We start from the raw sequence: 14,271 nt of genomic DNA on the forward strand, positions 1-14,271 counted from the left end.
CTGCGTGGGACTGCTGCTGAGGTAGGCCGCCCCGGCACAAGGCCGTGTCCGGCATCGCGGACGATCGAGACCCAGCGGGCGGGGATCACCACAATTTCTCCCCTCCGCTGCAACCGCCGTATCAGCTGCGGTCTCTGGGCACCGGTACACGGGTGTCCAGCTGCTGATGGCCGCGAATGCCGGTGCTTTGGCTGATGGCCGGCGGGAGAGGGAGTTCGGCACGTCCTTTTGAGTAGCCATCTTGGCCATGCCCCCCGCTTTGTCCCTACTTCTTTTTAGAAGCTATAGGAGTGTTTTTAGGAAAGATCTTATCAGGACTTTCAGACAGTTGTGGTTTAACTGTATAGTTCTATTAGCTTTTGTATGTTTTTAGGTAATTGCTCGTCTGACATTGATTCAATGTCAGGGTCAGGTGTGTAGCCGGCTAAAATCGGCCATGTTGCTCCTGGTCTACCTAGTGGAGCGAGCCTGATAATGTGATTGTAATGTTTTAGGGCGCCTTTAAACCAGAGCTCATGCTCCTGGTATGTGAGTGGAATTTCAATATCCTCGAAAGGAATATATTCCTCAGGTGGTTCATCTTCTTTGTAGAAGTCAAACAAGTGTGTTACTGGATTTGATTCTGGGAATACTATCCATGAATAGAATACCTCTGTCTGGTGAGATTCATGTGCCTCTATCACGAAAACTGCTCTACCACCTCTTGGTGTCAGACCATGTTTTATAAGTTTTAGAGTCATGGCTCTCCTTAAATTTGGATGGATGATTATAGCATCCTCGTCGGTTTCTTGAAAACCTGTGCGATTAAAAGCTGCTGCGACTTGGTCAGCCGCAGCTCCACCAGTATCAGTGTTTGTGCCGTTTTCGGTCATTGTATAATGAAAATTTGCAGAAGATGCTTCAAGGAAACAAAGATAAGGTGCACAATATTTTGGAACACTGTATCCTTCAACGTTGAACAAAACCAAACAGCTAATACATAGGACTTTCGTCCTACTCAGCTATGGGGAATATTATCCCTACCCACTCCAGATATCTTATGGAGTTTTATAAGTAGAGGGTCTCTGAGAAAAGCAGGACTGAGTTAATTCAGTATCTAGCATTAAATTAGTGCCTTACCAAAACGTTGGGCACCATGTAGTGTAGTTCCTATATCCCTGATAGGCTCTGCGCATTGGAATAACATACACTATAGATATGACATAGGACTACGGTCAGTATGTCTCTATCGAGTATATTAAACTTAATTACTTGTGTGTGCCAGCTAACTCAGAGGTCACTAGAAACTTCTCGAATATACAAGAAGGGATTAGTCTCTGACAACTGCATAAACATGACAACTTTGTTTCCCTTTAGAATCGGAACAGTCTCAGAATCGTGGAAACAATAGATAACAGTTTCACTCAGTCAATCGTGCATGCTTCATTTCTACAGAGTTGCACAGAAATAGAGATGGGCGTTTCAATAAAAGGGTTTATTGAACAGTTTTATTTCTCATGCAAGAGATATGAATTGCTACAATCGTAAGACAGACTGTGAAGTACAATATGTACGAGGTTAGCAGCAAGATAAAATAATACTGCAATAGCATGGTTTGTAGCTATGACATATATTAATCAAAATACATACATAAATAACATACGCTAAAATGTGATACTCATCTGATGCTTCTAAATTGTTCCACCCCAGTGTACCTAACCTAAGTGCAGTACGAGGTTTGAAGTAGGTGCCATTTCTAAAGTATAGGTAGCTATATTTTAGTTTAGCCAAGAGATGCCAAAAGTTTCTCTAAGTTCTAGTCAGCTCCATACCTGAGAATGAGAGAGGTTTGAATCTCTTTTCTGGACTCGATAGTCTAATCCCCTGCAAGGGAAGTCAGAGAGCACTGGAGCTGGATTCTCTGCGAGGAGGATGGCAGCGCTCGATCTCCTTCCGAACTTGCCTCGGCGAACCGCGTAGTCTGGGTTGGATCGAATCCTCCGGGAACCGAAATTTGCCAGGGCAAGTGCTGGTAGATTTATACCTTGAAGGTGTCTAGGAATGCCAGTATTGACGTAAAAGTCGGGCAGAGGAACGTCATGAATGAACCCCTAAGGAATAGATGTTCATGCATACTTAATGAGTTCTTGAGAAATCAATATTCAAGCTGAGGGAAATTCCTAAAGGCTTACGGGTCTGGTTTTCCAAGAATTCGTTGTGATATGGATGGACGGATGTAGGTGGCCATGCCTGTATTTGGTTTATACGGACAATATCTAAATAAGGGCCGGATTTCTATGTCCAAATAAGGGCAATGTGAATTGTACCTATATAAGGGCATAAATCGGGAAACCTATATACGGTATCTAAATCTGCACACAACACAGTGGCACAGTGTGCACGGAAACCATGTCTGGGAATACCTATTCTACTTAGGGCAACACACTAAAGTTTACAAAAAGTGAAGAATAAAATGCCTGAAAGAATCTCTGCCACTGGTAGTTACACGGGGCAACATCTCAGTATATCGTTAGTTTGTACACCCTGCCATCACAGTTTGCACCCAGCCACAGGCAAATCAATCTTGACCCTTCTCCAATAGGAACAGTCCAAACAATGGATTGGGATGTGATTTGAGTGATTGCCAGTTGCTAAGATTTATCCATCACTTTGTTTTTGATGCCCTAAGATTGACAGGTACATCCAGACATGGTTCCCGTGCTCCCTGTGCCATTGGAACCAAGCGAAACCTGGCTTATGAGCTCGAATAGGGGCAAAACCACCGGCCAAGGATTACTTGTATTGCGGTTCAGGGAGGAGCTGTCCTGGGAGTTTGGGCCTGACTGTTCCAATTGGACCAGGGCAAGACTGATTTACATATGGCTGGGTCCAAACTGAGTTGGCATGGTGGGTGAAAATTGATGGATTGGAATGTGGCCTAAGTGACTGCTAGAAGCTGAGATTAATTCAAGCATTTCATCCATCACTTTGTTTTAGATGCCCTAAGTGTGACAGGTATGCCTAGAAGTCAGTTCGATTATCACTGTGCCACTGGAACCAAGCTATAAATGGCAAATAAGCCTTAATAACGGTGAAACAGATTCTGGGATGGCCTGGCAGTATGGGCTGGACTGTTCCCTTTGGAGCATGATCAAGACTGGTATGCATATGGATGGGTCCAAACGGAGGCGGCATGGTGCGCAAAATAATGATGGACTGGGATGCGGCCTCAAGTAAAGTAATTACCAGGGGCTGAGATTAGTTCAAGCATTCCATCCATCACATTTTGTATACTGAAATATATTTTATACAGCTGAATATATTCATTACATTAGCAAATGGAAACTTCCATGACCATTATACAGTGCCAAATCATACCTGTTTCACAAGAATATGCCTATTTACTTGTTTTTGTCAAACTTCCTTCTTCTGTCTACTGTTTTCCTGTCTTTTTTACTCGTAATATTTGTTTTTCCATCCCATTGTTGTCCCTTTGCCAACAATGTCTTTTGTCTCTCTGCTCTGTTTCTCACTTTTCCCCTGTCCTGGGGCCATATTTTGAGCTACCAATGGAATCACTCATGGAAAGACATCCTTGTACTATCCACAAAGTAATGGGTTAATTGAGTGAGCAAACCATTTGATAAGGGAGACCATACAGTTAGCACTTAAAGGGGACTAGTTGGTAACTGCTGCACTGAGGTCTCAACTGTGGGGAAAACACACCCCATAGTGTGATAGGTTCGACATCCTTTGAATTCCTACAGGGGCTGCAAAGCTGTCACCAAACCTCAACTCTACTGGTTTAGGAGAAAGGAGGGATAGAGGTTGCCATGCGCTCAAGTCAAATTATATAGTGCAAAACCATGTCAGGCCACAGAAGAGGAGTATGAAATTTCATTACAAGAAATGGAAAGCTGTGATAAGTAGGAAAGTCAATGTGTGATTTTGTGAATATCCAATAACAAAGTATGGGGGTAATAAGTTAATAGAACCTTTGCAAAGGAAGAACATTAAAAGTTTTGTTGTACTGTTAGGAGATGGCCGACTGTGGAATGGCTCATGTCTTCTCAGATAGTCCAAAACTCCTGCAAGCTTCAATGTGGCTTTGATGTAAAGGTGCCAATTGAGAATCTAGTTTGTTTGTGAGGAGCATTGAGACCCCGGTTAGTGATAGTTCATGTTTTTTTATTTTTTACCATGAATGGATGGATGGAGCATTTCTATAGCGCACGGCTATTCATGGAGTGTCCCAGAGCTTTTAGGTATGTTACAGGAAAATGGCTACAGAGTCTGTGCTCCTATTCTCCGTTAGGGTTTAAATAGGAATGTTTTCAGCTCCTTCTTGAATTTTCCTTCATCAAGGATCTGTCTGAAATCGTCTGGTAGGTTATTCCACAAGTTCACCACCTTGACGGAGAAGGGAGGTTTTCAGCTCCTTCTTGAATTTTCCTTCATCAAGGATCTGTCTGAGATAGTGTGGTAGGTTATTACACAAGTTCACCACCTTGACTGAGAAGGAAGAGCCAGCCCTCCACTGTTTTTGGAAACAGGGGGTTGCAATGAGTCCCGCTGAGCTGGAGCGCAGCAGTCTCCCAGGGCACACAGTCATTAAGATACTTGGATCCCCGATTGTAAAGGGCTTGGTGTGTTAGGGACAGAGCTTTATGCTTAATCCGCTGATGGACTGCCAGCCAGTGAAGCTTATTCCAGAAACTTGACACTAAGGTACATTTCAGTATTGTATATATTAAGCATCCGCAATGGAGCGCACATCGCTAGCTCCTCCTCCGGGTTGCCCCATGGGAAGCTGGTACATGAATTTCTTGAGTGGTTCACCCCAGTGGGTGCAAGTAAGTACTTGTTAAACAGATAATCTCTAGACCCGATACATGTCCCGGGTTTTAAAATATCGCCCGAGACATGGCTCGGGTTTCGGGATAACTTCCCTCCTCAGTAGAGAAAATAGTTAGGGGTGGAAGAGAAGGGCGCCAAGCAACCGTCAAGGGCCTCAGTGCCCGCACAGGCACGCAGGTGCGTCGTCCAGGAGCTCGTCAGCTCAAAGCTCAAGGGAGCCATTTATATAAACATCTGCAATGGAGCGCACACCGCTAGCTCCTCCTCCGGGTTGCCCCATGGGAAGCTGGTACATGAAGTTCTTGAGTGGTTCACCCCAGTGGGTGCAAGTAAGTACTTGTTAAACAGATAATCTCTAGACCCGATACATGTCCCGGGTTTTAAAATATCGCCCGAGACATGGCTCGGGTTTCGGGATAACTTCCCTCCTCAGTAGAGAAAATAGTTAGGGGTGGAAAAGAGGGCCGCCAAGCAACCGTCAAGGGCCTCAGTGCCCGCACAGGCACGCAGGTGCGTCGTCCAGGAGCTCGTCAGCTCAAAGCTCAAGGGAGCCATTTATATAAACATCCGCAATGGAGCGCACACCGCTAGCTCCTCCTCCGGGTTGCCCCATGGGAAGCTGGTACATGAAGTTCTTGAGTGGTTCACCCCAGTGGGTGCAAGTAAGTTCTTGTTAAACAGATAATCTCTAGACCCGATACATGTCCCGGGTTTTAAAATATCGCCCGAGACATGGCTCGGGTTTCGGGATAACTTCCCTCCTCAGTAGAGAAAATAGTTAGGGGTGGAAGAGAGGGCCGCCAAGCAACCGCCAAGGGCCTCAGTGCCCGCACAGGCACGCAGGTGCGTCGTCCAGGAGCTCGTCAGCTCAAAGCTCAAGGGAGCCATTTATATAAACATCCGCAATGGAGCGCACACCGCTAGCTCCTCCTCCGGGTTGCCCCATGGGAAGCTGGTACATGAAGTTCTTGAGTGGTTCACCCCAGTGGGTGCAAGTAAGTACGTGTTAAACAGATAATCTCTAGACCCGATACATGTCCCGGGTTTTAAAATATCGGCCGAGACATGGCTCGGGTTTCGGGATAACTTACCTCCTCAGTATAGAAAATAGTTAGGGGTGGAAGAGAGGGCCGCCAAGCAACCGTCAAGGGCCTCAGTGCCCGCACAGGCACGCAGGTGCGTCGTCCAGGAGCTAGCGGTGTGCGCTCCATTGCTGTTGTTTATAAAAATGGCTCCCTTGAGCTTTTGAGCTGACGAGCTCCTGGACGACGCACCTGCGTGCCTGTACGGGCACTGAGGCCCTTGACGGTTGCTTGGCGGCCCTCTCTTCCACCCCTAACTATTTTCTCTACTGAGGAGGGAAGTTATCCTGAAACCCGAGCCATGTCTCGGGCGATATTTTAAAACCCGGGACATGTATCGGGTCTAGAGATCATCATTTTCACAAGTACCTACTTGCACCCACTGGGGTGAACCACTTAAGAACTTCATGTACCAGCTTCCCATGGGGCAACCCGGAGGAGGAGCTAGCGGTGTGCGCTCCATTGCTGTTGTTTATAAAAATGGCTCCCTTGAGCTTTTGAGTTGACGAGCTCCTGGACGACGCACCTGCGTGCCTGTACGGGCACTGAGGCCCTTGACGGTTGCTTGGCGGCCCTCTCTTCCACCCCTAACTATTTTCTCTACTGAGGAGGGAAGTTATCCCGAAACCCGAGCCATGTCTCGGGCGATATTTTAAAACCCGGGACATGTATCGGGTCTAGAGATCATCATTTTAACAAGTACTTACTTGCACCCACTGTGGTGAACCACTTAAGAACTTCATGTACCAGCTTCCCATGGGGTGACCCGGAGGAGGAGCTAGCGGTGTGCGCTCCATTGCTGTTGTTTATAAAAATGGCTCCCTTGAGCTTTTGAGCTCACGAGCTCCTGGACGACGCACCTGCGTGCCTGTACGGGCACTGAGGCCCTTGACGGTTGCTTGGCGGCCCTCTCTTCCACCCCTAACTATTTTCTCTACTGAGGAGGGAAGTTATCCCGAAACCCGAGCCATGTCTCGGGCAATATTTTAAAACCCGGGACATGTATCGGGTCTAGAGATCATCATTTTAACAAGTACTTACTTGCACCCACTGGGGTGAACCACTTAAGAACTTCATGTACCAGCTTCCCATGGGGCGACCCGGAGGAGGAGCTAGCGGTGTGCGCTCCATTGCTGTTGTTTGTATATATTAAGCAGACTGCCATGTTCTGCATGACCTGCAGCCTCTGGATCAAATATTCCAGAAGTCCCAGGTACAGGACGTTCGTGTAATCCACTCTGGATAAAACCAAAGCTCTGTGGTTTGAGCCTCGTGAGGAAGTAGATGAAGAAACTTCCTTAACATGCGCAAAATCCCAAAACAGGACATCCCCACTGCTGACACTTGCAGTCCGAATGAGAGCTGGTCTGATGGTCCTGCTCAGTGGGATTAAAACTAACCACATGTAGCCCACACATAGTACCAACACAGGCCTCATGTGTTGCATATTCATGATCCACTGATAACTGGTTCAGGGCTGCTCCTCAGGATTCCACATGACTCCAACATTGCTCATTCTCCACTAAATAAATTTGAATGAGCAGGACAATTCTGTGTCGGGCCGGAGGCTTCGGATTATGCTTTTTCTTTCTTCGCTGTATATTAACGTATTTTCACATCAGCCAATTAAAATTTAAACATCTCAAAAACTACCTTTCCCAAACTTCAATTCTTGACGTCACCTGCGATACACCAATCAGGCCATACAATATTTACAAATGGTAGTGGTGGCCTTATTGGTAGCACACCCACCCCCGTCATGGAGGGTGACCAAACTTTGAGGAGCATCTCATGGAGGCCCAAGATGCCGCAGCAACACATTATGTAGCCACAGCTCTAGCAGCCACCCTCCAACCTTTTACAAGCCACGTGCAGCGGCATGCCCTCCGTTACACCACTCTAGACTGCCTCCACACACATTTAGACCGCTTCTCAATTTAGCATGTTCTACACCAAAAACATTTACCTTCTCTGAATCAGGGATGTTTGTCACCAACCCTAAGTTGGACCCAGAGAGAGACTAATGAAATATTTCCTCGCTTCCGTAACAGTAAGTTTCAATTCTATTAAGGACACAGAGGCGAGGAATAGGCTTTACTTTAATTAACCTGCAGCCTTTCACATTTATCTTTTAAACAAACTACAATGCACATGCATCCCTGGGGAAAACACTTCATCCAATCAGAGGGCTGCAGCTCCATAAAACTATCACCACAGAGACTCTACTCTCATCTTCCTTCCTGTGAACATAGCCTGTTCTTCCAAACTTCATTCCTGTTTATTGGTGTCTGCTCCTGAAAGGAATCATAATAAGAGGTGTCCGCCATCCAGTTCAAACTCTACTTGTCACTAGCAGAGAAGACTAACCTTTAACATGTACAGATCACCAAACAAGAGAGGTAATCAGATGTATATTTACAAACTATTTCATATCATGATCATCTTGAACTCTTCATAATTCACCAGGTGGGTCCAATAAGTACGCTGTAGATATTGGGTGGGCCAATCCTCACCTCCATGTCTTTAATAGAATCGAAACCTTCCGTTACAAAAGCTAGGACATTTTTGATTCTGTGTCAGGATCCAGAGGAGAGGATTAGGCTAGTTTAAAGTGTTTCCACTACTAGGGTTGCCAGATTGGAAGCTGGTTTACAATAAAACCTTTTGAAAAGTTGAATCTGAAGACCAATTAGTTACGTTGATGATATCCTCCAATCTAGCTCCCAAAGAAAAAGCTTTAGATGCCATGGCACCTCTCACTGAGTGAGCTCCAAAGCTCATGCGACAAGCAAAGTGAAATACTCTACCGGTTTTGTCTAAATTACAAACATCTGACACTCTGCGGCATGAAATTAAGCACAACCTTGCTAATGTCACGGATAATGGTTTCCTATACAGGTACTTGTTAGAAGGCGGAGGTTTTAAGGAGGTTAAGGACCATATTCACATCCCACAAAATATAATACCGGAGTTTTGGGGGTAGTAACAATTTAATACCTCTTAAACATATGCAAACCAAAGGGTGTTCCCTAATTGGCTGACCATCCACCAGCAAGTGACCTGCTGAGATCGCTGATCGGAATGCGTTTATGGACCTACAAGCCAAACCAGCTAAAGCCAGACTCGCCAGAAAATTAAATATATGAACTACCGCCACCTGGTACTGGAGACACCAGCACAGCCATCAGGACCAGGCAGAACGGTATTGTTTGTTAGTGCTGTGTGCCCAAGGTCTGGCGAGTAAGAGGCAGCTTTTCGTGAAAGGCCCGGGACTTTTCACGTTTCCTGGTAATGCTACAGGCCATATGACGAAGCTAGCCTGCTAGAACCAGCGGGTGAGGTTGTCCTGGGGATCCTGGAGGAGATCTGGAAATGGGAGTAAAGGGATTGGAAAATCCTAAGAAAGTTCCATCATTGCTGGAAACCAGACTTGGGACCTCCAGGCTGGGATGATCACCACTAGATCTGCCCACTGTCGTGTATACCTGCACAGCCAACCTCATTATCCTCACAAATGAACGAAACGTATATACCATCTCCTTGCTTCAATCTTGCAGAAATGAGTCTGTGGCCACTGCATTGGGATCCGGCCATCTGCAATATCTGTCCAGTTGGAAGTCCAGACGAGGTGCAAAGAGGTCCATGGAATCTGCCAGAACACTCAGGCTTGCAATTTCCACAGGCTGACATCTTTCCAGTGTCGAGTGCCAGTCTGCCACTTGACTGGAATGGCCCGGGAGATGTTCAGCTGACACAAATGTGATTGGCTAGACAGTAATCCCATAATGTGTGGGCCAAGTCTGACAGGGTCTTTAACTTAGTTCCCCCCAGATGGTCGACCTAACTGACCAATGCCACATTGTCCATTGTCAAAAGAACCAAACATTGAACCTTGTCTTTGGTCCAACACTTGAGAGTGAATGAGCCAGGCAGTTTATGTGCTGAGATTCTTCGTGGAGGAACATTTTCCTCCAGTGGCAAATTCTCCACAACAAGCTCCTCAGCTTGAACCACTGGCATCTGACTATCACCATATGTTTGGGAGCCGAAGATCGCTCTACCATTTCAAGCCTCCATATGGGAGACCCACCATTGCATCTTATCTGATATTTTCAGGCACCAAATGCCAGATCGTAAAAAGGTTATGGGAAGACGGCCTGTATGGAGGACGAGAGAAGTCTCATTCTACATGCTAGTGGTCATAGTTCGCGTTTGATCTTTGCCAGCTTGCGAACAGGGAGATGGAAGGTGGCTTTGACAGAATCTATGAGGAATACCAGAAATTGTAGAGACTGAGACAGGACAAATGCCTTCACCACGTTGACCACAAAACCCAGAGATTCCATGAGATAGATGGTCAACTGTAGGTGCACAGACAGACACACCAGTCATTAGTTCACTATTAAGATATAGTAGAGGTAGGCAATCATTCACACTCTCACGAGTTCATAAATGTTCGACCACCAGGGTCATTGGTTTGGTGAAGCGCCATGGGGCACAGGATGCAGCAAAAAGGAGGGAGGTGAATTTGAATATCTGAGAGTTCCATCGGAACTGTAAGAAACACCTGTAAGGTGAAAAGATGGCTATTTTCAAATGGGCATCTTTCAGGTCCAAGCGGACATCCAGTCAGCCACTTGCAGGAGGTCCCTGAGGAGATGGATGTCCTCCATCTTCAGGTGATGATAACCAAGACACTTGTTGAACTTCCTTAAATTGATGATAGCACTAGGTCTGCCTTCCCCCTTTTCCACCAGGAAAATGTTGCTGCTAAAACTGTTGGGGTGTGAAGTTGTTTGGACTATAGCTTTTTTCCTCCAAAAGCAGTGTTATTTCTAGCTCCACTAGCCTGGACTAGTCCTGGGAGAAAATTAAAAGTCTGGGTTTGTGAGGTTGAACTGGAACGTCATAAAATTCTATTTGAAAGACAAACTGTTTGGATAACCCACGCATCTGTGGAAAGTGCCTCCCTATTGCTCAAAAACTGCAACAACCGTCCACCTGCTTGCAACCCTTTGGGGTTCTGTCAAGTCAACTTGTGAGTTGTTGTAGGTGCTGTTGCCCATGGAACTGCTGCTGACACCTGTGACAGGGGTAGTGTCTTGTCAGTTTCCCAACTTCAATGAATCTTGCCACTAGCCTAGATGAGTTGTTGCCTCTGGCGGAGGCTAGCTGGAAAGCACGGCTAGTCGAGTGGCCCCTACCATGACAGGCTCAGACAAACACAGGGTTGAATATACATTTAATTGATGTTTGGGTCTTGTCTAGTGAGTTAAAAGTATTGACAAACTTGCCCAGTTCTCGAATTAATGGATCCCCAAACAGATTACCCTGGGTCACTGTGCCGGCTTCAGAAGTGGAAAGTTCCCCCAACTTGGGAATCTACCAGGAGAAACTCCTGGACGTGGCACGGCCCCTGGCCAAAATAATGGACTCGGTGGAGGATGCTAGAGCATCAGGCTCTCTGGTATCTTCTGACGCCCTATCCAGTTGGGCTCACAAGGCCTTCATCTTCCTTGGAAACATCAAATAAGTGGTCTCTCCCTTTCACACTAATCCCGGGACAGGCGTGTCTGCTACTGGATTTGGGAGGTTTAAAGTTGTCATAAAATGCCCAGCAGGACCTTCGGGGACGACGAGAGCTCGGTGGCGGAAGCCGTGACAGCCATGGTATATTCAAGAAGCGGAAAAAACACAAGAAGGAAAAAAAAAGAGAAAAAGTCAAAGGAACATAAAAAGTCAAAGAAGTTAAAACATCTTAAAGAAAATAACTCTGACGACCTTAAAGCTCCTAAATCCAAGAAGATGAAAAAAGAAAATAGCAGCTGCCAGTTGGAAGATCAAAGTCCCCAAGGAACAGATGTAAGCATTGGAGTCTATGAGTCCAAATCCTTTTCAGATTCTGGTGAAGAAAGCAGAGAGTATAACAGTGGTATTGAGCAGAAGAAGAAAAAAAAAAAAAAGACGGCAAGTCAAAGGAACTTGTAGATGAGAACTTGAATGTTGGAAATGCCATAAAGCGAAGGAAGGAGAGTACTGGACACTTGAAATGTGAACGTTCTAAGCAAAGTTCAGTCATCAATGGATCCCCGCCGCTATTAGATTCAGCAGATAAACTCTCAAGCACAGAATATAAAAGTGATAGCGAACTGGAGCTAACAGCAGAGCAGGAGGAAGGTGCATTCTCTAATTTCAGTATCTCTAAAGATACCATCAGTCTTCTTAAAGCAAGAGGAGTAACACATTTGTTTCCTGTGCAAGTAAAGACATTCCATTCGGTGTATAGTGGTAAAGATGTTGTCGCTCAAGCTCGAACTGGGACAGGGAAAACTTTCTCTTTTGCTATTCCATTGATTGAAAAACTTCAAGGAGTTGGCCAAGATCGGAAAAGAGGCAGAGCCCCCAAGGTGCTTGTTCTTACTCCAACAAGGGAGCTAGCCATTCAGGTGTCCAGAGACTTTAAAGACATTACTAAAAAACTCACAGTTGATTGTTTCTATGGTGGCACAGCATATCGTGCACAATTTGATAGCATTCGAAATGGCATTGACATATTGGTTGGTACACCGGGCCGCATCAAAGACCAGTTACAGAACCACAACCTTAATCTTTCTCAACTAAAGCATGTTGTTCTTGATGAAGTTGATCAGATGTTGGACATGGGCTTCGCTGAACAAGTTGAAGAGATTTTAAGTGTGGCGTACAAAAAAGAATCTGAAGATAATCCTCAAACATTGCTTTTCTCTGCTACTTGTCCACAATGGGTTTATGAGGTCGCACGTAAATACATGAAATCAAAATATGAACAAGTTGACCTTGTTGGAAAGAGGACTCAAAGGGCTGCAACTACTGTAGAGCATTTGGCCGTAGCCTGCCATTGGTCTCAGAGAGCCGCAGTCATAGGTGATGTCATTCAGGTCTACAGTGGAAGTCATGGGCGTACCATAGTATTTTGTGAAACAAAAAAGGAAGTCGGCGAACTGACTATGAATTCTTCCATTAAACAGGATACTCAGTGTTTACATGGTGACATTCCACAGAAGCAAAGAGAAGTGACTTTGAAAGGATTTCGAAATGGCTCGTTTGAAGTTTTGGTTGCAACAAATGTAGCTGCTCGTGGATTAGACATTCCTGAGGTCGACCTTGTAATTCAGTGTTCTCCGCCAAAGGATGTTGATTCTTATATTCATCGTTCTGGACGCACAGGCCGTGCTGGGCGCACTGGGGTTTGCATCTGTTTCTATCAGCGTAAAGAAGAATCGCAGTTAAGATATGTAGAGCAGAAAGCAGGTTTGACATTTAAACGAGTAGGTGTCCCTTCTGCGGCTGATATAATAAAAGCTTCAAGCAAAGATGCTATCAGATTCTTGGATTCTGTACCCCCTTCCGCCATTGAGCACTTCAAAATATCTGCAGCGCAACTGATAGAGGAGAAGGGAGCAGTGGAGGCTTTGGCAGCGGCATTAGCTCACATTTCTGGAGCCACTGCCATAGAACAGCGGTCTTTGCTTAACTCAGACGTGGGCTTTGTAACCATGATATTGCAGTGCTCAACTGAGATGCACAACATGAGCTATGCATGGCGAGAACTGAAAGAGCAATTAGGCAATGAAATTGACAACCAAGTGAACCGAATGTGTTTCTTGAAGGGGAAACTGGTAATCCATGTTTGCAATATTTTTGTTTTCTCCAAAAGTCCTTAAGACTAGCAACAAACAAGTCAGTTTTGTGGTTTATGGGATGCTGGTGTGCTCAAATACAAAATTGTATTACATTATTTAAAACTGGGTGCTAATCTTATGCTTGTTTGTGGATTTTCATCTTAAGTTAAGTCCACTTAAAAGCATATTTCATCATAACATAACTCTAGCGCTGATACACTGTTTATCAACTGGTGGCATTTGTTTAAAATAAACATGGGCCGCAAAAAAAAAAAAAAAATAAGTGGTCTCTGTCACTCAGTGTAAATCGCCCAATTGAGGTGTCCAAGGAAGATGAAGGCCTGGTGGGCCCAACTGGATAGGGCGTCAGGAGATACCAGAGAGCCGGATGCTCTAGCATCCTCCGCCGTGTCCATTATTTTGGCCAGGGGCCGTGCTACGTCCAGCGCATTCTGCAGGGGTTGAGAATCAAAAAATGCCTTTAAGGCCCAAAGGTGTCTAGATCCACTCCCGAGTTATCTGCATACTTGCGTTTGTCAGAAGCTGATGTAAAAGTTTGCCCTGGAGGTATGGAATTCAGGCCAAGAAGCATCTTCCCTCTGTGTAATGGGTCACAGGCATTGTGTCTGCAGTAGTATAATTATCTTCTCCAGGGGGGCTGCTAGTGAAGGCCCTAAAAATGGAGACATCCA

At 45.5% G+C, this 14,271-nt stretch overlaps 1 pseudogene across 1 annotated transcript; it reads left to right on the forward strand.

The window, feature by feature from the left end:
- Window positions 1-11,513: 11,513 nt before the first annotated feature.
- Window positions 11,514-13,636, forward strand: LOC146798017 (nucleolar RNA helicase 2 pseudogene; annotated as a pseudogene). Its single transcript, XR_014968589.1, has one exon. The product of XR_014968589.1 is annotated as a nucleolar RNA helicase 2 pseudogene (transcript).
- The last annotated feature ends 635 nt before the right edge of the window (window positions 13,637-14,271 follow it).

The sequence above is a fragment of the Triturus cristatus genome, chromosome 9, assembly GCF_964204655.1.
Source record: "Triturus cristatus chromosome 9, aTriCri1.1, whole genome shotgun sequence".
NCBI lineage: Eukaryota > Metazoa > Chordata > Amphibia > Caudata > Salamandridae > Triturus > Triturus cristatus.